Source organism: Solea senegalensis, linkage group LG8, assembly GCF_019176455.1.
Source record: "Solea senegalensis isolate Sse05_10M linkage group LG8, IFAPA_SoseM_1, whole genome shotgun sequence".
Classification (NCBI taxonomy): Eukaryota; Metazoa; Chordata; class Actinopteri; order Pleuronectiformes; family Soleidae; genus Solea; species Solea senegalensis.
The window spans coordinates 24855260-24878404 of record NC_058028.1 but is presented as its reverse complement, the minus strand read 5'-3'; the positions used below and the strand labels follow the sequence as shown (position 1 = coordinate 24878404).

Genomic DNA, 23145 nt, shown 5'->3' with positions numbered 1-23145 from the left:
GTACATGGACAGTGGACAAGAGAGGTGAAGAGGTGTGCAGTCAGGGTGGAGACGAGTGACAGAGGGGGAGCAGCAAACGTGGGAAACTACAAGACTGGTGAGACCTGCTGTGATGTGTGACTAAAAGAGCTGAAGATGCTGAGATCTTTGTTGGGAGTGACCAGGATGGACAGTAGAATTGAGCATGATACAAGGTACAGATCTGGTTGAAGGGTTTGGAAATAAAGTAAGATGGAGATGCAGGGCAGGGCAGGAGGAAAACAGGAAGACATCAGAGAGGGTTCATAGATGTTGTGAAGCAGGACAGGAGGACAGTTAGTGTAGCAGAAGAGGACACGATTGATGGGGCAAGATGGAGCCAAAAGAAGAAGCGTTAAACACAGGCTGGCTGTCTTATCTCTGCAAAGTAAATCTTATTACCATGTAGTTTATGGAAAAGAATATTGCATATTTTGTGGGTTAGTGCATCACAATTAGTGTCAAATCATGTTTGTGTAACAGAAGACAACACAGGGGATAGGGCAAGATGGTGGCAGGTGATCTGCTGTGGCGACCCCTACAGGGAGAAGCTGGAAGGAGACGAAGATACTGTATCTAAATATTGTTTGCTTTTATTTTGTAGCCGAGTGTTGCAAATGTGCACATTTGTTGCAACGTTTCAAAAACATTAAACTGGATTACTTAATTTTCAGCAAATGTAATGTCTGCTGAGGTATTTTCTCTGGTCTTTGGTCAAACAAACAGTCCCTCGCTCTAACTTCTGCATTTACCTCAGGATAAACTTTTTGACCTCTAATAAATCGAAGACAGTTTTCCCAAATCCCCATTTAACCTCAGACGGGTCTAATTTCACACTGCAGCGATCACTCCTGTCGTTTACATGAACTAATTACAATTTATTGGACTACAGTTAATTTAATTTTCTCTTATAATCCATTCAAACAGATGGATTATGCCACAGAGAGAAGATGAACAGCCCTTTAGATGCTGCACAGTGGCAGAACAGATGGGTTAGTGCTGAGCGATGATGAGACTGAGGGGAGTGGGGGGTGAGTCTGGGAGAGGGGCTTTAAAAGGGTCAGAAGGGGCGAATTTAGGAGAGCTTAGCAGCACCCATATTTGGAATGGGTTCATGGGGGGGTGTTAATAGCAGCCTTCCAGTCATAAAAAGAGGGCGTGTCAGTTTTACGAATGAATGAGCAGGCTGATAATCTTTGTAAAGGGTCTCAGAGGAGGGAGAGGGGAGAGCAGGGTGCGACACTGGAGCAGACACTGTTGTCTTTGGCCTGTTAAACACACACACACACACACACACACACAGTCTGCAGGGCAGACAGGGCTCACACTGTGGAGCACACAGTCACTCAGTCTGGATGCTCACACTGGATTTTCAGTCAGAGGATCTGCTCTGAATGGAGAGTGGAGTTGGAAAAGTTTGGTAACATCGTCCCATTTCTTGCTGCAGTGTCCACTTGCCTGGATTAAAACAACAACATGATGCTCAAGAAAGTCAGATTCAAGGTAGGAAAAGTTACCCGTCATGCTATGTTTGTTTTGCATGTAATCTGTCCTGCTGGGATTATAATCTGTGCATGTTTGTATGAGACATGTTGAGATGACGACCGTCCACATCATCATTACTACATCCTGTATAATTCTGATAATGTAGAGGAATCATACAGTTTTCCCTCCTGTAGAACTGATATGTTACATTTTCAGAAAAACAACAACAATATCAGCTTTTTAACTCTTTTCCAGTGTTTGTTCAGAACTCAGATTTATTATCTCTTCACCAGAATTCTGTCCACAACAAATCCATAGGAACAACGAACTGAGGTGCACTTTAAAGTTGATCATGGAATATACAGAAGGAAACGCAGACATGTTCCTGTATTCACTTCAACCATGTTGAAAAGCTCTTAATCCACCTCTAATCCCAAAGATTTAAGTGGCATCCTCACAAAAAAAAACCCTGCAGTGTGTGAGTGAATGAACAAAGCTTTGCTGCCTGCAGTTCAAAGGGAAAACCTGCACAGTGTGTGTGTGTGTGTGTGTGGTGACACAGAGGCGATAATTACAGCACACGGGCAGCAACAAGAGGAGCTGCAGCTACTGTCTGACCCGGGATATTAGACTTCATGTTTATTTATTTGTGACACACGGACACATTTTCTTCCACATTCTCAGCACATGTTGTTTATGTTTTCTGTATTGTTGTCTTTTCATTGCAAACCTTTGACATTTGTCATGTGCTCAATCCAGCACTGCACCTTCAGATAGATAGATATATAGATAGAGAGATAGATAGATAGATATAGATAGATAGATAGATAGATAGATAGACATAAAGATATATAGATAGATAGATAGACATAAAGATATATAGATAGATAGATAGATAGATAGATAGATAGATAGATAGATAGATAGAAAGAAACACTTACAGTGTATATAAAACATTTTATTGGAACGTAACCAAATAAATCCAACAATGATGAATTATGAACATAGTGCAAGTGTGCAAAATGATGACAGAGGTTTTATTATTTTATTCAAATGTTCTATTTTCTAATTCATTTTTGCTTTTTAATATTCATTCGTTTCGTTCATAATTTATTAAACAACTTAGTAGAACTTTTTGCATTCATATATTAATGAAAGGGAACAGTTCTGTAGTAAACGCCAACTGTGATGTCACAAAGTCTTTTCAACAATATGGCCTGCATAATAAAGGGATAATACAGGGTTTTTTCCAAGTGTGGTTGTACTGACTAATAGTCAGTGTCTTACATTCTGCTTATTACGCTGTGTGCACTTCCTGTGCCAAGAAACCACAAGAGACAGGCGGGGACATGCTCAGCGAAAACATGTCCGTCAGTGGGGACGTCAGGAAAAACAGACTTTAGCTAATTAACATCTAATAAAATCTTTGCCAGCTTAAGTGTGTCATGATATATTTGCCATTAGGCAGGATTTTCTGACAGGAAACTGAAGTCTGTGTCGCTCTGTAAACCGCTCACTGTCCGCACCAAAGTCCACGGGGAAAATCTTTGATTTTAGCTCAGGGGGACACAGAAGTTGCAGGTTGGACTTACACTATAATAGATGTTGTTAAGGAAGCCTTTTATTAACATAGTGATTTCAGCAACACTTGCTTTGTGTTATTTTCACTCTGTGCACCTTTAGTCTGGAGACTTTACAAAGTAGAACCTGGCAACACATCCAGCCTTTTAGGAACTGAAATAAACCGCTGTAGGAGTTATTATCTCTGCAGGTGGGTAAAAGGCTGCAGGGCTCACATCAGGGAAGTCATTATCATGTGTTAATGTGGCAGAACAGAGCAGTCACTGATGTAGTTCAGTCAGATGATACGGAGGAGACGAGGTGAGTGAACAAAGTTTTCTCGTGTCACTCCTTACTGCCGTCACCTGTTGGTGTCAGCTGCTCCAGCCTTCCACTCAGAACTCAGAGGTGACACTTTTCTCAAGCAGTGAGTCAACAAAGAGTCATGTCACGTCAGAGACAAAATCAACAAAAACTAAGACAGTGAAAGCAAAATAAACAAAAACTAAGAGAGTGAAAGCAAAATAAACAAAAACTAAGAGAGTGAAAGCAAAATAAACAAAAACTAAGAGAGTGAAAATAAAATAAACAAAAACTAAGAGAGTGAAAATAAAATAAAGAAAAACTAAGAGAGTGAAAGCAAAATAAACAAAAACTAAGAGAGTGAAAATAAAATAAACAAAAACTAAGAGAGTGAAAATAAAATAACTGTTTCCCAGCTCAGCAAATACTATCATATAACATAGCTACTTATAATCACTTACTGTTGCATTGATTACATCAATAATATCAATCATAATAAGTCAATCAAGGTTTTTTTGAGGCAACATTAGCATGTACACTGGGACAGCCCATGGCCAAGTGGAAATGGACCCTGGCTTGTGACCAAAAGGTTGCCAGTTTGAGTCCCTGCCAGGTCATCTACTAAAATAATTAGCATGTATACTGCACGTAAGTGGTTAATATTAGGACTGCAATTCATCTGTTAATTCTATTCTTGTTTTTGTCCATAAAATGGAGTTTTATGTTTATGTTCCAGTTTAGTTTTTAATGTTTTTCTTCCCAAACCAATGATGTTCAGTTTACTGTCGTCGGAGAACAACGGCAGCACAACACATTCACATAAAATCACGGCCACTCAAACGCACATCAATCCAACCAAACGTGATTATTCTACTTCATAGAACCATATTTCTCTGCTTTGTGAAGAAACACTTCAGAGTGGAGCACATGGCAAATGAAGAGGAGACAAATAGAGAGGATATGGGATGAATTCTGTGTGTGTGTGTGGAATGTCCTCTGCACTCTCCTCACACTGCTCTGCTACATTCTGTCTGTATCCCTCTCCCAAACAACGGCAGCTCTTTTGAAATACTCATTCAAGTACAAAAACTCCTTATTTAAGACAAAGATTGGCCTGTTTTTTCCCAACATTAGAGCCTCCTCTATGTCTTGGGCCCACAAATACCAATTGTGTTAGTTGTGTCCGGGTATACTTTTTAATTTGTATTTATATGTCTTGTTTAAACTTCAATAAATCCTCTAAAAACATTCCAGAATGAGCAAAACAAAGCCACAGCTTCCCTGTCTGCATGAAAAAAGACAGAAATGAACTCTGTGGTGTCCTTTGCTGCAGATTTAATCACAGTTGGCATCAACGTTGAGTTTATTAGCAGTATAGGTCAACGTAGGGGTCAATTTAATCTCCTTTCTTCATAACATCATGAATAATAACTATAATAACAACCTAAATTCTTGTCCTTCACAGTTAATATCTCCCTCTAATCTCTCTAGCAGTACACATAAGCTACACTAGATGGCACTGGTGTTCTGCCTTTAACTTGTTTTCTGACTGAGACGTCATAATAAAAAAGAAATGTTGCCTGGAGCAAAACTCGCAGTATAATCCTTCAGAATACTCCCAGACATACACACACACACACATGTCTATTATTAACCCAGTGCCGGTCATTGTCAAAGACAGGAACAACATGTCAGCTGTGACAGACGGAGCATGACACCAAGACTGACACATTTGTTCAGATACTTCAGCAACAAACAAAGCTGCAGCTTCCTTCAGTTTGGCCCGAGGCAACACGTGGGAGTGCCATCCACCAACTGCAGACACATCCTGCCCCAAAAAATGATGACCCATTTCCTTCACGTCCTCAAAAAGCCGTGAATCACTTTGTAATTGAATTTTCCAGCCGGTCGACAGTATCGGAGACGCAGAGACGTCCAAGCTTTTTGTTCACGCGCTGAGTTAGTCCAATCATCTCAAAGGATCAAGTCAGCGCCCATCGAGGCCTTTGATGTTCATAATGAGCGTTTCCCTCTGCTCAGCCCTGCAGCGCTCAACTGTATGTTTCTATAAAGGCGTGAGGATTTGAATGGGTGCGTGCGTGGGCGCTGCTGCTGCTGCTGCCGCCGCCGCTGCTGCTGCACAGGGGAAGAGGGGAGCCGAACCAAATGTGCTTTTCATTAAAGATGAAAGCAGAGGGAGCTTTTACTGTCTCAGACGCCTGTTTGTACTAAGTGTGAGGGTGTGTGTATGTGAGTAGAGATGCATGAAAGCAGAAATTAACCTTTGACCCCCAGTGACTTGTGGTTACCTGGTGGCTCTGCAGGCTTGGTGCCACATCGGCTATCGTTTGCCTTTGAATTTAAAATACAATTTCAGCTCCTCTTTGCACTTCACTGCATGCATATTAACCCACTGCTCAAGGCAATCGTGCAATTATTCAGCTCCGAGAGAGAAGTTTTTATTTCGATAACTGATGTGATGACTGCACAACAGTCTGCAGCACTTTAAAGCTGCAGGTGAAAATATACGCTTTTCCTCAACAACCGCCTGAGAACACACGGAGCTCTCGAAGTAACAGCATTTTATCACCAACGTTAAAATACACTGGAGCGAAGTCAGCTACAGACTTTTCACAGGAGGCAGATTTATTACCAGTAAGATCATTTGATCTCTCGTCATCCTCCTCTTCCTCACATATACTTCACACACTGGTATAGTGACATCCTCAGCTCCACTCTGATCACATCCCCTGGTATATACAGTATATATATATTTATACTGTTTTCCTCCAAGGACCACAGTTTGAGAACCATGGTACTATAAGAATCTTAAAAACCCTGCAGAGGTTTTGACTTGTCGTGTTTTCATGTGTGGATGGAGGAGAACGCATGTGCGTGAACGAGTTCAAAGGCAATGTGATGATACATTTTAATGTCAGGGCTTCATGCTATGCTGCTGACAGACACTTGGTGGTGATACGACAAAGCAAAACAGCACGTTTTAACTGCAAGGCAATTCAAAGTGCGCCACAGTCAGTATAACAAACCCACAAAGACAAGCGGCACCGGAGAATGCATGCATGTAAACATTAAAATGTGTTATTTTTAATATAAGACATAAGACATTAAATTCATAGTTCAGAGTTTTTAGTAGGGATGTCCTGATACAACATTTCACTTTCACTGAATCATACTTTAATTACATATTTTTATAGTGTGGAATGTTAGAATAGGCTTGATCAAGTGATATTACTTAAACAGAGAACACTAGTCAGCAACAGAAGGTTTGAGAAAAACTGACCCTTTTATTATTAACCAATGGTTACATCAATTTTAACCTTCAACATAAGAATATTGGATTTTTTAACATGTTCATTTCATGCAGTCTATGGTTAATTTAATCAGGAGGAAAGTACCAAGTGTTAATGGGGGTGTTTTCAGAGCACCCGTGTTTCACAGTCGTTCTGCAGGTCGGAGCCCGAGGACCGGCCCCGCAGACGTACTTAGCTCCGTGTGTGGAGCTCGCCTCAGGGTGAGCTAGCGTGGTGCTAACGGCTAACTCGCGCTCAACGTGCGGCTTCGTAGACTCTGAGTTGAGAGGTTAAAGAAAAATGTTTGACTTCTAAGAAGTGTGTGTGCTACTGTTATTTCAGTAGCACACACACACTGTTATTTAGAAGTGCTGGAGCGGAATGGACTGCTTGTATCGGAGCGCTTATATCGGGAGATTTTAGAGGCATTTAATCCGATACTCATATTTTGGCTGATATCAGACGGATATTGGATCAGGACATCCCTAGTTTTTTGTATGAGTAATTGACACATTGCCACTGCTGGCCTCGCTGTGTGAAACATGTAGTCTCTCTCTCTCTCTCTCTCGCTGAAAAATAACCAAAGTCCAGACACAGCAGTTAAGTTAGTGTCACGTCACAAAATAACACATTTGAAGTCACTGATGCTGGCAACAGTGGACCAATAACTACTGTGTGCTATGGTGTCAAATCACTGATTGTCTCTATGGACTATGGACAAGACACTTCTTGATGCAAAAGTTACACACTGCACTGTCACCGTATTTCTATTTCAATTCACTCTGCAGTAACAGTAAAATACACAATGTTGGAATCAGAGGACACTATATGTTGTGCTGTGTAGATTATTCCTCCACTGAAGCACAGACTTAGTGACTCATACAGCTGACAGTGCACACTCTTACACACTTTTTCCACACATAATCACACGTTTTCTTGTTATGATTTTAATATATTTGGTTTATTTCACCAAATTGCTTCATGTTGAGAATCAAAAGTAGAGACAAAATGTTGGTGAAATTGTAGAGATTGTGTAGAAGCTTTTATTATTGGTCAGATCAGATAAGAACAGAGTAAATACTAGTCTAGTGTTCATCAGCTCATTGACTTGTGTCTGACCTGATGCATTTCACTGTTATCAGTGTGTGTTTCCATTGTTTCCCAAACGTTTTATAAGGGCGCTCACTTTTGAAACTTGACAAACCAATGTGAATCACAGGCACCACATTTTAGATTTTTGACTCTTCACTTCCATTTCTATGAGGGAGTATAAGGGCCACATTGAGGGGAAAATAATTCACAGACTTCGAGAATAAAATCTTAATTTACGAGATTAAAGTCGTGAATTTACGAGAATAAAGTCGTGAATTTACGAGAATAAAGTCGTAAATTCACAACATTAAAGTCCTTTTACGTTCTACATTCATTTCTGTAACAGAAAGTCATTTGAATAGGGAAACTAGCCATTTCTAAGAGTTTGATAAATGAGTCATAAATTCATTTTAGGCAGTTTATCTTAAGTTAAAAAAAAATCATCAGATTTATTTTGGTGAGCCTAAATAAATCTATTGCGACCCATTTGTGGGTCCTGGCCCAGAGTTTGGGCATGACTGCTGTACACCTCTACAGGATTTTATAACTGACACAGAGTTTGCCTTTCAGCTCCAGGTGTGTGGCAGTCGCCTCAGTGAGTAGTTGTTCATGGTGGGAGGCGGAGCCTGTTTCCAGAGCACAGTGACCAAGACAAGGAATGTTGACAGCCAGATATCTGAGTAATGATTAACAGCCCTACATGGACATTTATTCCAAACATCCACAGAGACGATCTCTTAACAGCTGCCATAACCACGTCATAATTAAACATGGTTAAACATAGTTGTGTGTGTGTTGTTTTCTGGGACAGCTGTGTGATTTTAGGGCTGACAGATGAGTGTGCTGCACATAAATCATTGTAAATCCCAGGAATGTGCAAAGTGCATTGACACACAAACTTACACAGTAGTGTCAGATGCAGTTTGGGTTCTGTGATATCGCAGAGGAAAGTATTTGTGCGACTGTCTGAACATGTGTGTTTATCTTCTGTGTAGTCTACAGTCAGCTGGCATCTCAGAAAAACAAACAGACAACAGCAAGATGAGGACGATGAGATAGATCCCGCTGTGGTTCCGCGTGTTTCGTACCTGTTATCTCGTCTCTTCGTCAGTCCGTAAGTGGGTCTTCTCTGTAGCTCTCGCTCTCTCGCCGACGCCATCATGTCCTCCTTCTTCTTCTTTTGGTGCAGGTGCAGAATGCCAAGTCCAACTCCAGTCCAACTAAGTGTATACATACAGGAGTAATCAGGCTAGTATGTTAGTCCAACTAAGACTAGTTTGATTTTAGTTGGACTAACGTGTTTACATAACATTACAAAAACCAAATTAGTCTATAGTCTGACTAAAATCGGACTTTTAACATGCATGTAAACGCACTCACTGCTCTACTGAGTTGAGCTTGTTTTTATTTTAAGGTTACATACTACAGCTTTAAATCTGTCAGGTCTCTATAACTATAAACTATAATTCAAGAACCAGATTTTCTTTTGTTTGTTTGTTTGTTTGTTGTTTCCAGGACGTCATTTACAATGTAGTTGCAGTGACAACAAAAGTATGTATCTGGCCACATAAAAGGAACATGCCTCTTTTTTTTTTAGCTTTGTGACAGTGAGTTTTTCATCTAATGAGTTTTTCTTACTCTGTCTTAGTCACTGGTGTGAAGACACCACAGGCCTTTGTCCTGTTCATGTGGTCATCATGTGGGGGATCGACTGCCACATGATGACGTGATGTAGTGTGAGGGGTTAACACATGGGATTTCTCATTGGACGCATCAGTGTCTTCCCGATTTCAAATTATAAGTATTAAACATGTTTGATGTTTACGACTGAACAGCGACTGAGCAGAAACCCGTGGGGTGGAGTGGATCAGTGGTTAAGACCGGTACCTTGTGTGCGAAAGACATGATGGTCGCTATGGACGCAAGTTTGACTCCACCCCTGGCTGATTGTACTCAATTCCATTGTTATTCGCTTTGGATAAAAGCGTCTGCTAAATGACATGTAATGTAATGTAATGTAAAAACCTGGAATAACCACAGAGAGCGAGTTAGAACAGTGATGTACAAGCCAAGTTGATTCTGTCTTCTCAGCCATGACTTCATCTACAGCTTTTTGTGTTTCTCAACACAAAACATCACACACACGCACACACACACACACACACACACAGACAACAGCTATTAACTGACGACGCCAACAGTCTGTTTATATTTTGAAGTCAAGTTAAATCATACAAGTTTCTGTGAGATCCCAAATCCTTGGAATCTCCTTCCTGAAATTGTTAAGTGAGTGGTCCTGTGTGTTGACTGGATTGTTTAATCTTTGCTTTCTCAGGATTAAAACATTTAAAAAACAAAGTTCCCATTTTTATTTATTTATTTATTTTTTTTAAATCAAGTTTGATTTGAAAATCCTGTAGTACAGGCTGAGTTTGTTTGGTTGAGTTTGTGTGTGTGTGTGTTTCTACAGTTGCAAAACAAGCTCACACATCCAAGATTTTGTGACAGATGATCTGAGGCAAACTCTCCATCTCTTAATCTCTTAAACTTGCTGTTAATCATTCCAGCACACAAAGTGTACATTAACTTCATTTGTTATGATAAAACCGACTTTGTTGTTTTCACTAAAAGCTTTTTGAACGATGATGTTTTTCTCTTAGATTTAGTTTATGACAGAATTTGGAAGCTGTTGCTTTTTGTTTTCATGATTTGAATAGTTTTGCCATCAATACTGAAAACTTAAGTGCTTTTACTTTCTGTATAAATTGATATATAGAATTCTTACTCTCTATCCTTGGATTATGCGTGATGATAATTATTAAATTATTGTTCAATAATAATCTCGAGTCACAAGCCAGTGTTTTGTGGAGGGACAGCTGCTTCTTTCTTCAGGTGAAAAATAAAACTAAATCACATTGACCTACAATGGAGTTAGAAATGTATTTTCACTTGATTGGTCCATCAGTGACTGGTGACCTGTCCAGGGTGTGACCCCGCCTTTTACCCTATGTCAGCTGAGATTGGCACAGCGCCGCTCGCGACCCTCATGTGGAGGATAAAGCAGTAGAACTTTGTCTGTATGATTGAAGGAGGGCCACAGTTGGTGTAGTGGTTAGCACTCTTGCCTTTGCAGCAAGAAGACCTGGGTTCGAGCCCCGGTTGGAACAAGGGTCTTTCTGCTTATAGTTTGCATGTTCCCTGTGTGTGTGTGTGTGTGTGTGTGTGTGCGTGCGTCGGTTTTCTCCAGCTTCCTCCCACAATCCAGAAACGTGCAATATGGGGATTAGGTAAATTGGTCCTTCTAAATCGACCATAAGTGTGAATGTGAGAGTGAATGTGGACCTGTGATGGACTGGTGAACTGTCCAGACCCCGCCTACCGCCCTATGTCAGCTGAGATTGGCACAGTAACCTTCCGATGGAGGATAAAGAGGTGCATGAATGAATGAATGAATGGAAAGTAAATATTGAAACCTGTGCCCAGTTGTAAATATGAAGGTTTGCTGAAAACACTCACAGCTAACAGCTGGAAGATGAACGTGCATCATAGCGTTGTGATGGAAATGTCACAATGAAACTTGCATCGCTGGAAAAAATGAAGAAGAAATGAACATTTTCTACATTCTCTCCCACTAAAGCCGATAAAGCACATTCCTACTGGTTTTTATACCTGGGATTAATCTGTTTTTGACTTTGACCAGTTGGAGTGGTGTACAAATATCAGTAAATCCACAGAAAAACATGAAGTATCTCTTTAAGATCCTGACACTGTACTACAATTGTGAGTCACACTGAAGTCTGACCTCTGACCTTTTATTTCCCTGATGAGATTTGTCTGTATTTGAAGGACAACCATTCTGTCCACAGCCTGTATTTGAGTGTATTCAGTGCATACAGTGTTGGAAGTAAACATGTGGTAAAAATGGGTTTCAGAATGAGTGCGACCTCAGTCTCGCAGAATAAAAGTCTGTTCTCTTGTGAAATGTCGGCCCGTCACTGTTTCCAGCTCCTGCTCAGCAGCGGCCTGTGTAGCAGAGGGTCTGCTTTAAGGTGAACATTTCTGTGAGTTACACAGGATTTCTTTATCCAGAAGAATGAACGCCTTGTGCACTGTACCCGTGTTAGGGTGAGGCTGACCAGGCAGGAAGGCATGAGCGAGAGAGAGGGAGGGAGAGGGAGGGAGGGGGAGAGAGAGGGAGGGAGGGGACCAGCAGCAGCAGCAGCAGCCAGATGGTGTGTGTCAGCAGTGTGGACCACATGGCTTTAAACAAGTTTGTGTTTTGAGCGGGACAGAGATAGAGCGTGTGACTGTGAGAGAGCGGGAGACACCTGTTTGGATTCCTGTCAAGGTTTTTGTGGATGAGACTGTGAGAGCAGCAGCAGCAGCAGCAGCAGCAGCAGCAGCAGCAGCGTCGTCCTGTCTTCATGAGCAGCACCGCTGTGTTTGTGTAGTCCTGTGCTTTTACTGGACTGTCCAACCACACGCCACCACCCACCACCGTGTCAGGTAAAGCTGGAGCTTCACACTTTCCTTCTCAGATATGCAGCTGAGGTTATGTGTGTGTGTGTGTGTGATTTGCAGATTGCAGAGTGGCCTTGTATCGTGTCCTGTGAAGGATCTTTGTGATGTTTTCTTCTCAGTGTGTCTCAGGTTTATCAGCAGCGCAGACACAACAGCACCATAGTGTGTTTGTCAGCTGGAATCTTCACTCCAAAGCATGGTGGGACATGCGGGGCCCCCAGGCAAAGTGATTGGAGGGCCTATATCAAACCAAAGTGATTCATTTTTGGTTAAAATGTTTCCTTAAAGCTTAAATACGTGGGCTGCAAGGTTTATACGTTGATGCTCTGATAGTATGAAGCTTTCGATAGCAAGCTGTAGCGACAGGGGTCTCTGTGTAAGTGTTGTTTCCTAGTCGACCTTCTAATTCTAGGGATGTTTTTTACTAAATTGTCATTGCTACTGACCCATGTAATGCTTCTGTGGGCTCTCTCTTAGTTCCTTTCCTTGCTTACCCAGTTGCAACGACCCTGAGAATGGACGCCACTGGTATAGAGTCAGACCGACAGAGAATAAAAACCTTCAGCTCAAGAACACTCAGTGTTTGATTGTCTTGCAGCTCATTGTTTTGGTTCTTTCTCAGCAGCAGCAGCAGCAGCAGCAGCAGCAGCAGCAGCAGCTAAAAACATTAGCAAATAGCAGCTGAGGACACACATGTTTTTTTTTTTCAAATGTTGTCACGTTGATAAAAGTGAAATACAAACACATGCACTGGAAACAGATTTAGTGAATAAAAGATAATGTTAAAGTAAAGAGACTTAGTTTAAGAAGCAAATACTACTACAATAAAAGACAGGTGGTATTTATTTATGTCACCATGTTGTGCCTTCTTATCCGTCTTTTCCTAATATTTGCTCCACAGCAGTGGATGGAAACACACATATCAATCAATAATTTCAATAACAATCCTGTTGAAAGCGTGGCTAAGTTTGATCACTACATGTAAATGGAGAACGGAGGAAAACAGTCATAAACAGTGTGAACACCAGCAAAGTGAGAGGCAGCGTTCTCTCACTGCCACGTTAGTTCCTCGGTCTTCTCACCCCCTGAAACACAGGCTGCTTTATGGGTCAGAGGAGAGAGAGAGTGAGAGCGGGTCTGTTGTTGTTTGAACCTCCCAACCAAAGCAGAATCGGGCCACATTTTTCGGGCGCCTGGCAGAGAAAACGCCTGTGTGAAGTTCCCAGACTGCAGCGACTCTCTAGTCAGTGATAATAAATCCTTTGTTATGTGAGCTCATTCTGTGAAGAGCACAATCAGGCGAGCACAGAGAGACTCTATCTACTCCCCTCCCCCCCACCCTCTCACCCTCACCCTCTCACCCTACATCTACCCGGTCCCAGTCTCGTACTGGCCGCCCCGTGTTGGGTGTGAAGCTGAATCCCTCCTGCATGTTCTGGCTGTTATTACTCATCTTGGTGACCTTGAACAGACACTTTCTTTTGTTTTTCCAGCCTAGTGTTCTTACTTTACCACCAGACGAGTGTAATGTGTGTATCATTTCAGTTTTTATAGAGTTAAACACAGCCACTTAGCTTTAGAGCTTCATGAATACAACAGCAGTTTAGAGTCTGAGAGGTAATTGTCCTCTAAATGAAGTGTGTTTTATATGCTTATAAGTGACTGTGCTTATTCTAACAAACCCGACAGTGTGAAAGGTTCAACTTTGCACTCGACTGACAGGGATACTTTCCACTTTGATATTACATATTGATATTTGATGATAGAGGTGGTGTAGTTGAAGAAACAAATTAGAGGCCTTTAACTATTTATTGACAATAATGTTTAAGCAAATGTGCTAAAACATACATCATTGTTGTATTTTAATGTCATTAAAAGAGCTCATTTCTCTCAGTTGAACCCACAGCTCTGTTTTCAGTGGATTTCAGCTCACGGACGTCACGTTACACCGTTGCTGCTTCTGTTGAGTGTCACAGTTCTCATTAGTGTCGATCACTGCAACAGGAAACAGAAGTGGTCAGCAGTGTACACGAGCTGAGGTGCACTAACACGTTAGCAGCGTTGCCCAGGGTACCGTTCAAAAAATGGACAATAATCGTCCACATGATGTTTATATTTGCACCAATTTGTTTTTGCATGAATAAAAACCTTTGTTTAGTAAAAACAACATGCAAACATTTTTATAAAAGCATCATTTTTTTATATTTTAAAAGGAATATGTATATGTTGCTTCACTTGATTTCATTCACGTTGTATCCCTCTGATAGTCAAAGGATAGAAATCTGTCATCTGCAAGCACACAATATTATACTAGTGAGGGAACTCTCAGGTACAGAAACTTGTACCCTTGTTTTTGAGTGTGTAGGACTGATGATGGACAATACTGGACAGTTATATCAACAAATACGATTAAAAACAAGATTTGTTAAAACAGCTTTGTTCTGATATTTAAATAGTTTTTTAGATATCTATTTTATTCTCAACTGTATAATATTTTGTATTTCATAGTTTATAGATTATGGTTAACTGTTGCGACACTAAACATCTATCCATCTTCTTTCTCATTCTTTCTTGGTTTTGATGAGAACTGTGAAGTACAGTGAGGATGAGGTCACTGAAGGTCACAGAGAGGTTAAACTGTCCTCTCAGAGGTCTCACTACACTTATTATTCATCCACATAAATGATAAATAATAAGTAGAGTTTTCCCTGCCTCTAACTGCTGCAGTGTGTACACAACTCATTTTCTCACTCACACACAGTCACAGCCAATCAGAATGCATATCATCTGTAGAAGAGATTTCATTTCCTCCCATCATTGTATTTGACTTTGATGCAGCAGCAACAGCAGCACCTCAACCATCACACCTAATCCTAACCTATAATCTAACCCCAATTCTAACCCCAAAAAGCCTTTGAAAGTGGCGAGGACCAGCCAAAATGTCCTCACAAAGTTAGTCCTCACAGCCTTTTACAGAGACATGGACACGCACATTCATGCACCGCATTCTTAATGCGGACACTCGTAGACACGATGCATTCCCGAGTCCCTTACCCTTACCTTAACCCCAATTCTAACCATAACACCCTCAAAAAGCCCCTGATCATTGTGAGGCACGGTAAAATAGATGTGAATCCAAATAAACACACTAAAAAACCCGCACACACAGCACTGTCTGTCCACTGTTGACTGAAGCGGCATTTAATCAAATGTACACACACACTTCACAGTGTTTTCCCCAGGGAGTTGCCATAGTAACGAGGGATTTGGCAGAGGCAGCAGTCTGGTAAAAGATGATCTCATGGTGTTTGTTTATGTGCAGCTTCTCATCTTCACCTGGAAACACACACACACACACACACACACACACATATCAGATCTTTGTAAATAATAATTGTGGTCATGTGTTCCTTAATACATTTCTCACATAATGTCCTTTGTCTGATTCATCGTTCTTCACATCATAAAACGATAAAACATCACCCACAACTTACCAACATATAAACAAACAAATCAAATGAAACGAAGCCACAAACGAATGAAAAGCAATCGACTGCTGAAGTATTGAGCGAACGTGCATCAGCAGCAGTGACACGACAGAGACGGTTGAATAAAGACAGTGTGTTTTCCACACACTGACCTACAGTACAGGGAAACTCACTCATTGTTTCCAGAAGCTGCTGCTTGTCCCGTGAATGATGGCACAACACACACACACACACACACACAGAGAGAGAGGGAGGGAGAGAGAGAGAGAGCTGGTCTGCTCCTTGGATCATTTCCATGACTCAGAGGATATCCCACACTGTCTCCAGCGTCCCCATTTCCCTTCCCCTCCCCACCACTGCCTCCACCCATACCCCAACAACAACAACAGTCATTCCTTCATGTGACTGAGATGACGGGATTATTGTGTGGACGAATGATGGAGTCTGAAGATCAGCCCTGAATGAGATTAAAGTTGTGAAGGAGAGCATCAAACAGCAGAGAGAGAGAGAGAGAGAGGAGGGTGAGTGACACTACACTGTGTGTGTGTGTGTGTGTGTGTGTGTGTGTGTGTGTGTGTGTGTGTGCGCGCACTAACCCTAACCTTTTCTGGCATAAACACTGACCTGGTCAGGACCAGTAGTCCTCATGGAGATGAAGACCTGGTTGTAATGAGGCAGAACCTCATTCTAAGGAACTGGTTATGTTTAGGGCTAAGATTTGAATTGTGGTTAATTTAAGATTAGAGTTAGGCATTAACTGGTTATGGTTAAGGTTAGGGATAATGCTTTGGTCAGGCTGCAAAAAACATGTGTGTGTGTGTGTGTGTGTGTGTGTTGACTGTGCGTCACATTAAAGTTGCTCCCTCAGGACAGAAACATGTGTTTGTGTGTGTGGACAAACAGGATGATGTTAGCTCATTATTAAACCAGCTCCACAGGCCTCATACACACATGTGTGTGTGTGTGTGTGTGTGTGTGTACTGAACTCATTTAAAGTGACAGACTTTATGTTGTCAACCTTTCTATTAAATAGCTAATATAAATATATATAAGTCAGACCAGATCCATATTTACTTCCTGTACTATTTACTGTGTCAGCAACAACTGCTGCGTCTGATCAATAATGTAGTATCTGATTATAAGCCACACATGCGTCACTATCTGAGTTACCTCCAGTGAAATAGACATAAATTATTGATTTTTTTTAACTCGAGGCAAGTTAATACTTTTAACATAAAATATGTAAAGTAAGCATTCAGTTATTGTTACTTGGTGCATGTACCATACTGTATGTAGATCAATTACAGTATGTTGAGATCATAATTTCCGCACAGATGTTGTAGTGGACTCATTAAATCTTATATTAGGATATTATACATCATCTCCTTCTGATTCTGTCATAATAAGTACACCCACTAGAGGTCACCTCACAGTGAACCCCCATGTGGATTAAGTTTGGTACAGAACAGATGAATTCAGTGACTCTTCATTCATGAAACACGTGAAGAGCAGAAAGTATTGCTTCAGTTCCTTTGGGTCATGAAGTAATATTAAAGTACAGCCCCCTCCTCACTAGTCATCAATGTACATTTTAAGCTGTTCAGCAACAGATGTCATTATTTGTATGTTATCTTACTAACAGCATATTTTACAGATCTGGTTTCTGGTTTCCCATGTTGGAAAAGGAGATCACTGAAGAATATACTGAAGTATTCAGATCGGTGCTTCTCATTATCCACTCATAACACATTCTAACTCATCTAAAACTCATATCTCCAGTTCAGACTGTGTTGCTGAATACTCGTGTAAGCCTCATACCCACAAACACATGTTCCCCTCCTCTGTGGCGCGTCATGGTCACACAGTGTATGTAAACTCATGTGTGGGTCCGGCGGTCCAAGAGGCAGCAGCCGGCCAGCGTTCCCACTCCTCTAGCAGAGGATTACTGCTGTTGAAAGAGCCTCTTTGTATTTACTCGCCTGGAATGCTTGTCCAGCTCCACGCCTTTGGGAAACACTGAGCCAAAAGTCAACGGAACCACTGAGCAATGGAATACCACTGGAAACATGCACGCTCTCAGCACCCGTCCCACTGGTTCCCCTGTTCAGTCCCCCTGCTCAGGAGTGGTCAAAGATGTAAGGAGCTCTAGCATTTACTCTACTCTGCTCCAGATGTTTAATATTCATTACTGTGAATGGCTGTGGCAGTAGCACATTTCATTTTAAATGTGCTTTTTTTAACAGAAGACTAAGAAGATGCATTCAGAACAATAAAACAAAGACAGGACATTAAGGGCAAACACGTTTCAAACATGACAATATCAGAAAACATTCCCAGACACAGTCATCCATATTGTAAACATCCCAGCCCTTCACCTGGAGGAGATTTGAATCGGCAACCCTCCGTTTATAAGCCAAGTTCTCTTTCCATTTAGCCATGGGGTGCATTACGAGTCCATTTATGTACCACAAGGTATAATTTAGGTAATATAAGCCCTTAATTATTGAACCTGAAAGTACATAATTAAGTATATGCTACTTTATTATTGCCAGAATTGGTCAGAATTGTAGATTGTCTTCTAACACAGACTTCAGGGTCTTTTTTAAAGGACTTCCATATAAAGTCTGAAGTAGTTGCTCTAAAGTACAGGAGCAGGGATTGGACTTACCTTCATTTTTCATATTCACACTGTCACATACTCTAACTCTCTGTTGAATCTGTCGTTCTTATCGCCATATTATTCGTCTGTGGCTCTGAGTGTTTGCAGCAGCAGCAGCAAACTCGTCGTCACTGTTTGTCTTGGGCTGCAGTGGAGTTTGGAAAAGCTCAGTGGAATTTAAGGAACATGCCACGCACAGTTGTGCGTCTGAAATACTCATCATACTCGTTGTGTTTTCTTCACTAACGTACTATAACAGTGAGTGGAATAATCACAGTTTCCACTGTTGACTAATGAAGCTGTTAGAGAAACAGTGAGTCACCTCAGCCTGTGGCTCAGTGTCTTAATAAAGTAGTTGTTTTGCTGTGTGTGTGTGTGTGTGTGTGTGATGACAGTGGTCTGGATGATGACAGCAGGTATTCCCTTCATGGACGTGTTGATGTGTAATTTCTACTGTCACTGGAGACAATAATGTGATAATGACGAGCCTTCTGATCCACAGAGCCGCTGAGCTGCAGTTACACACACACACACACACACACACAGTGTTTACCTACAGTGTATATTATCTAGCCTGTATTCCTCCATGGAAATGCGCCTGAGCATTTTCAGCCTTGTAAAATCACAGATTGTTACTGTTAGATAATGGAAGCGTCGTCTCGCTCAAGGCCATCTCAGCAGTGCTCGTCATTAGAGAGGGTAACAAAGGTGTTTTCATTCTTTTGACTCACTAATTCTCTCCAGCGGTGCCTCCCGGAGAGATGTTGCTCTTTTACTTTCCAGCAAACCACAATAATGTTGCAGTAGAGCATTCTCTATGGAAAAAAGTGACATTTTAACGCACTGACAAAACAATTCCATACAGCGTCTATAAAGTGACATAGTTGTCAAGTATTGGACGCAGGGGACAGTTTGAGACCAGGTCAAGACCTTGTTCCTTTTGCTGTGTTAACACTTTGAAATCTTCAATCTTGACCTTTTCAGGCAGAACCAGCTGCTTTTTGTTTGTTTGTTTGTTTTTTTAACCAGAAAACAATTATCATCGCCCTTATATCTTCACCTATAGGTGGAACACAAGCCCTTATGGAGCCCTAAACTGAATTTGATTTGGGGGCTGGTTGTTAGGAACGGTGATTACACTGCTTGGACCCAAATGCACGAGACAGGAGGCAGGACAAAAGGTTCAAGAGTCTTTATTTTTCTCTTGAGAAGGCAGGCAAAAACAAAATCACTTAAACTAGGCTATTCTAGAGGAATATTCTAGAGGAATAGCCTAGCCCTGGCCTGGTATTCATTTACACTTTCATATTCAAAGTGAAGCACTACGTGTGGTGACGCTGAAGTTGGATTAAACCACTTTGAAATAAAAACAAAACAACATAAGTTCAACAGTATTTAGATATCTAAATGTATCTATATCTTTTGAATGTGTTAAAATGTGTTTTTGTTTTTTATTCCACACACTGTTGTGGGCCCCCTGGTGATCAGGCAGCACCCAAACACCCGCTTACTTCACTTATTCATTCATGTGGCACAAGCATTTAAAACAGTGTCACAGTGATGCATGTGTCTGCAGACACAGTAAATAAGTAACGTCATCGTGGTTCACAAACATGAGCTCACATGTATCTTGCTCGGTCACCAGGATCATCTGCTGCACATGTGCACACCACAGATACACCAAAATAACACGCGCACACACACACACACACACATCAGTGTGATACAGTTTGAACACCGGTGAATCGTTTAAAAAGGTGATTAAAAAGGTGATTCACACCCTGTGGGGTTTCTTTCTTCCCACCTCTGCTTCACCTGTGTTTGAATTGTGATAAACATGCTGGAAACTTTACTAAAGTCAGAGGAAGAACAACTCAGTAATAATGTTACGGTGATTGTTACCACTGTACTGATGATAACTCAATGGTACAAGAAGTAGTCATTTAGTTTGAAGGTTGTGGGTTCGATTCCCGGCTCCGAAATGTATGATGATAATGGGGGCGGGACTAGTTAAGCTTTGCTTCTCCCGCATTCACTTTCGGTTATGTATATTGTTTGAACTGCACTGTTATGTGATGAGTGATCTAAATGTCATGACCAAAATAAATAAATAAATAAATAAATAAATAAATAAATAAATAAATAAATAAATAAATACAAATACAGACCATTAGAGGTCATACTTAATTTAAATAATACAATTTAAAATAACGTGGCCCTGCGATGGACTGGCGAACTGTCCAGGGTGTACCCCGCCTATCGCCCGATGTAGCTGAGATTGGCACAGCACCCCCCGCGACCCTCTGGTGGAGGATAAAGCGGTTAGATGATGACTGACTGACTGACTGACAATTTAAAATAACAAAAACATACAGAAATAACTTAAGTGACATCACACGCCCGTGTTGCTGTTGCCTCTGTTCTTCTTGGCCAAGTTTATTCAAATAAATTCTTTAACTTAGCTCATCACAGACTTCAGGTCCTTCTCCAAAACCTCGATAGCAACTGTAACAGGCGTAAGATAAATGCGTGTCGTAGAAGCAATGTGATGATGCACAAGCATTACAGAATCATTTAACATGGGTGTGAATGCAGATTGAAGGCATTCACATGAGTTATTTTTGACCAGTGGGAATGGCTTTTACAGTAGTTAGTTGCTACCTTTTCTTTCACATTTAAGTAACAATTATTCTGTCCAATACTTGAAAACTTCACCACTTTCTAAAAACTACCATTATACACAATTTCAATGTTTTTTGCAAAAGTTTAAATTGAACCTTTTTCCTTTGCACCAAATGTGCTAATGCAATATTTCGCATGGTTTGCAGAAATGTAAAATAGCAGCGGTTTTCTGAGACACCGGCTACAAGTGCAGCATATGATCCTGGTGACTTGGCTGTTTATCTCCAATTCTGTCCATGAACGCCTCTTTCTGTGTGTGTGTGTGTGTGTGTGTGTGTGTGCGTGTGTGTTCACACCACTTTGTGTCTGTAAAGGACGCAGAGAAAGGGCAGCTGGTGCATTTAGCAGCCTGCTGATAATGGCGTCTCTCCAGTGCTCGGTGTCTCATGCCAAAGTAATGACTCTGTGTTTACTCGTGCTGTCGGGCTACGAGCGAGACGCCGGTATCTGACTGTGCATAGATTTACATTTTAATGCGTAGTCCGTAGGCTTTGTCTCATCTGTGGAAAAACACTACACTTGCAGTGAGCTAATGATTATAGATAACAGAACAGAATGTGATTCATTCCTCACGCCGATGAATATAAATGACCTTTGTGTGGTGGAAAAAATCAGAATGTGGCTTCAATATAAGACGCTGAACTCAGGAGCCTTTCACTTGTAATGTCACTACGTTTATTGATTTGCAGCTCGTTTATTAACTGAACTCTTTTCAAAAAGAACTCTCGTCTGACCATTGATTGACAGCTTCTTCTTAAGCTCAAGGCAAGTCATTCATAAAAGCCCAAGTGAATGAACGTGGTTTTTCTTTATTTAAAGCTGCAGTAAATCTGGCAGCAAATGACACTTTTAATTACTGTGGTAATGAGCAAATGAAAATGCACAATTCACTTTTTGTGAATCGCTAGAGGGCAGAACTTCATCACAAGCAAAATGGAATGTTTTAAGTTAACATCTATTTTTAATGTGCAAGCCCAGAAATGTCCTTATCCAACCAGGATGTAAACTGAGAACCATCTTGCTGTGCGGCACTAGTGTGAACCACTGCACCACCATGGCACCCTAGCTTTGCCATGATGGGAAAGTATAGCCTATATATAATTCATCAATCTGATATAAGTTTGATCATTTCTATTGTTGTCAGCTGAGTTTTTTTGAACATTGAACATTGTATGACTCAGTAGAGGAGTAGAGTGGATGCAACGTTGTTAAATCACTAGACGATTCTGTGGGAGAGTTTGGGACACGTAACTACACGCAAACATGCATGCATATATTATGTTAACACATTTGAACAATAAAACCACTGCTGATCAGCAGATTTCTCCCTCTCTCTGGTAATATTCTTCATCTGTGTCTTGGATTTTGTCTTCATGGTTCATCTTCATCAGTTTCATAGTCAGACGTGTTCGTTTGTTTAGACTGAAACAGCTGAAACACCGCGGCTACAAGGTGCAGTGATATGGGCCAGAAAATAGTGCCAAACTGTCAGAGCCATGTTACATACTGATCTCCAAACCGGAGGACAAGATCTCCAGAGATCTCGTAAATGTATTAACAATGTTGCATCTAAGGATGGGGATTAATAAGAATTTAACGATTCCGATTCCATTATCAATATCGCTTATTGATCTGATTACTTATCGATTCTCTTATCGATTCTCTTATGGATTCTGAGGTGAGGTGAGGGAATAAGTACAAATGTGTTTGTTTGTATTAACTCTCTTTACTATCTGATTTTCACATTAATTGGTCCAGACAAAAAAATAAAGCCCAACTGTCATCATGTGCCACAAAAACTAAAAACACAGACTGCTCGGTGACATTCGTTTATCCTCGCCTGGGTCATTTTATTCTTCCCTGCCTCAGTGAACGGAGAAGCTAGAGGTGCACAAAAGCAACTTGCTGCAGCCTCTGAGCCAGCCGGACTCTGGCCGTTGTTGTGGAGATTTGATTATTAGTTTGGGTCGACCAACGATGGAGTTTCTGGAGTCAGAGATGAGTTACGTTGAAAAGCTTCTATGGA

The 23145-nt window shown here is 41.0% G+C and overlaps 1 protein-coding gene and 1 long non-coding RNA gene across 3 annotated transcripts in view; one reads left to right on the top strand and one right to left on the bottom strand.

Annotated features, from left to right (window-relative positions):
- Nucleotides 1-12234: 12234 nt before the first annotated feature.
- The window catches only part of phldb1b (pleckstrin homology-like domain, family B, member 1b), a 103901-nt gene continuing 92990 nt past the window's right edge, over nucleotides 12235-23145 (top strand). Inside the window, exon 1 of the mRNA XM_044031980.1 lies at nucleotides 12235-12275. The gene's annotated coding sequence lies outside the window, so the exon portion shown is untranslated. The remainder of the gene's footprint in view (nucleotides 12276-23145) is intronic.
- On the bottom strand, nucleotides 15463-16008 carry LOC122773358. Of its 2 annotated transcripts, none has more exons than XR_006360883.1 (2): nucleotides 15952-16008; nucleotides 15463-15626 (listed from the first exon to the last, which is right to left on the bottom strand). It is a non-coding gene; the product is annotated as an uncharacterized LOC122773358 (long non-coding RNA). The 2 variants fall into 2 exon arrangements; XR_006360884.1 differs by lacking the exon at nucleotides 15952-16008 and adding an exon at nucleotides 15785-15924.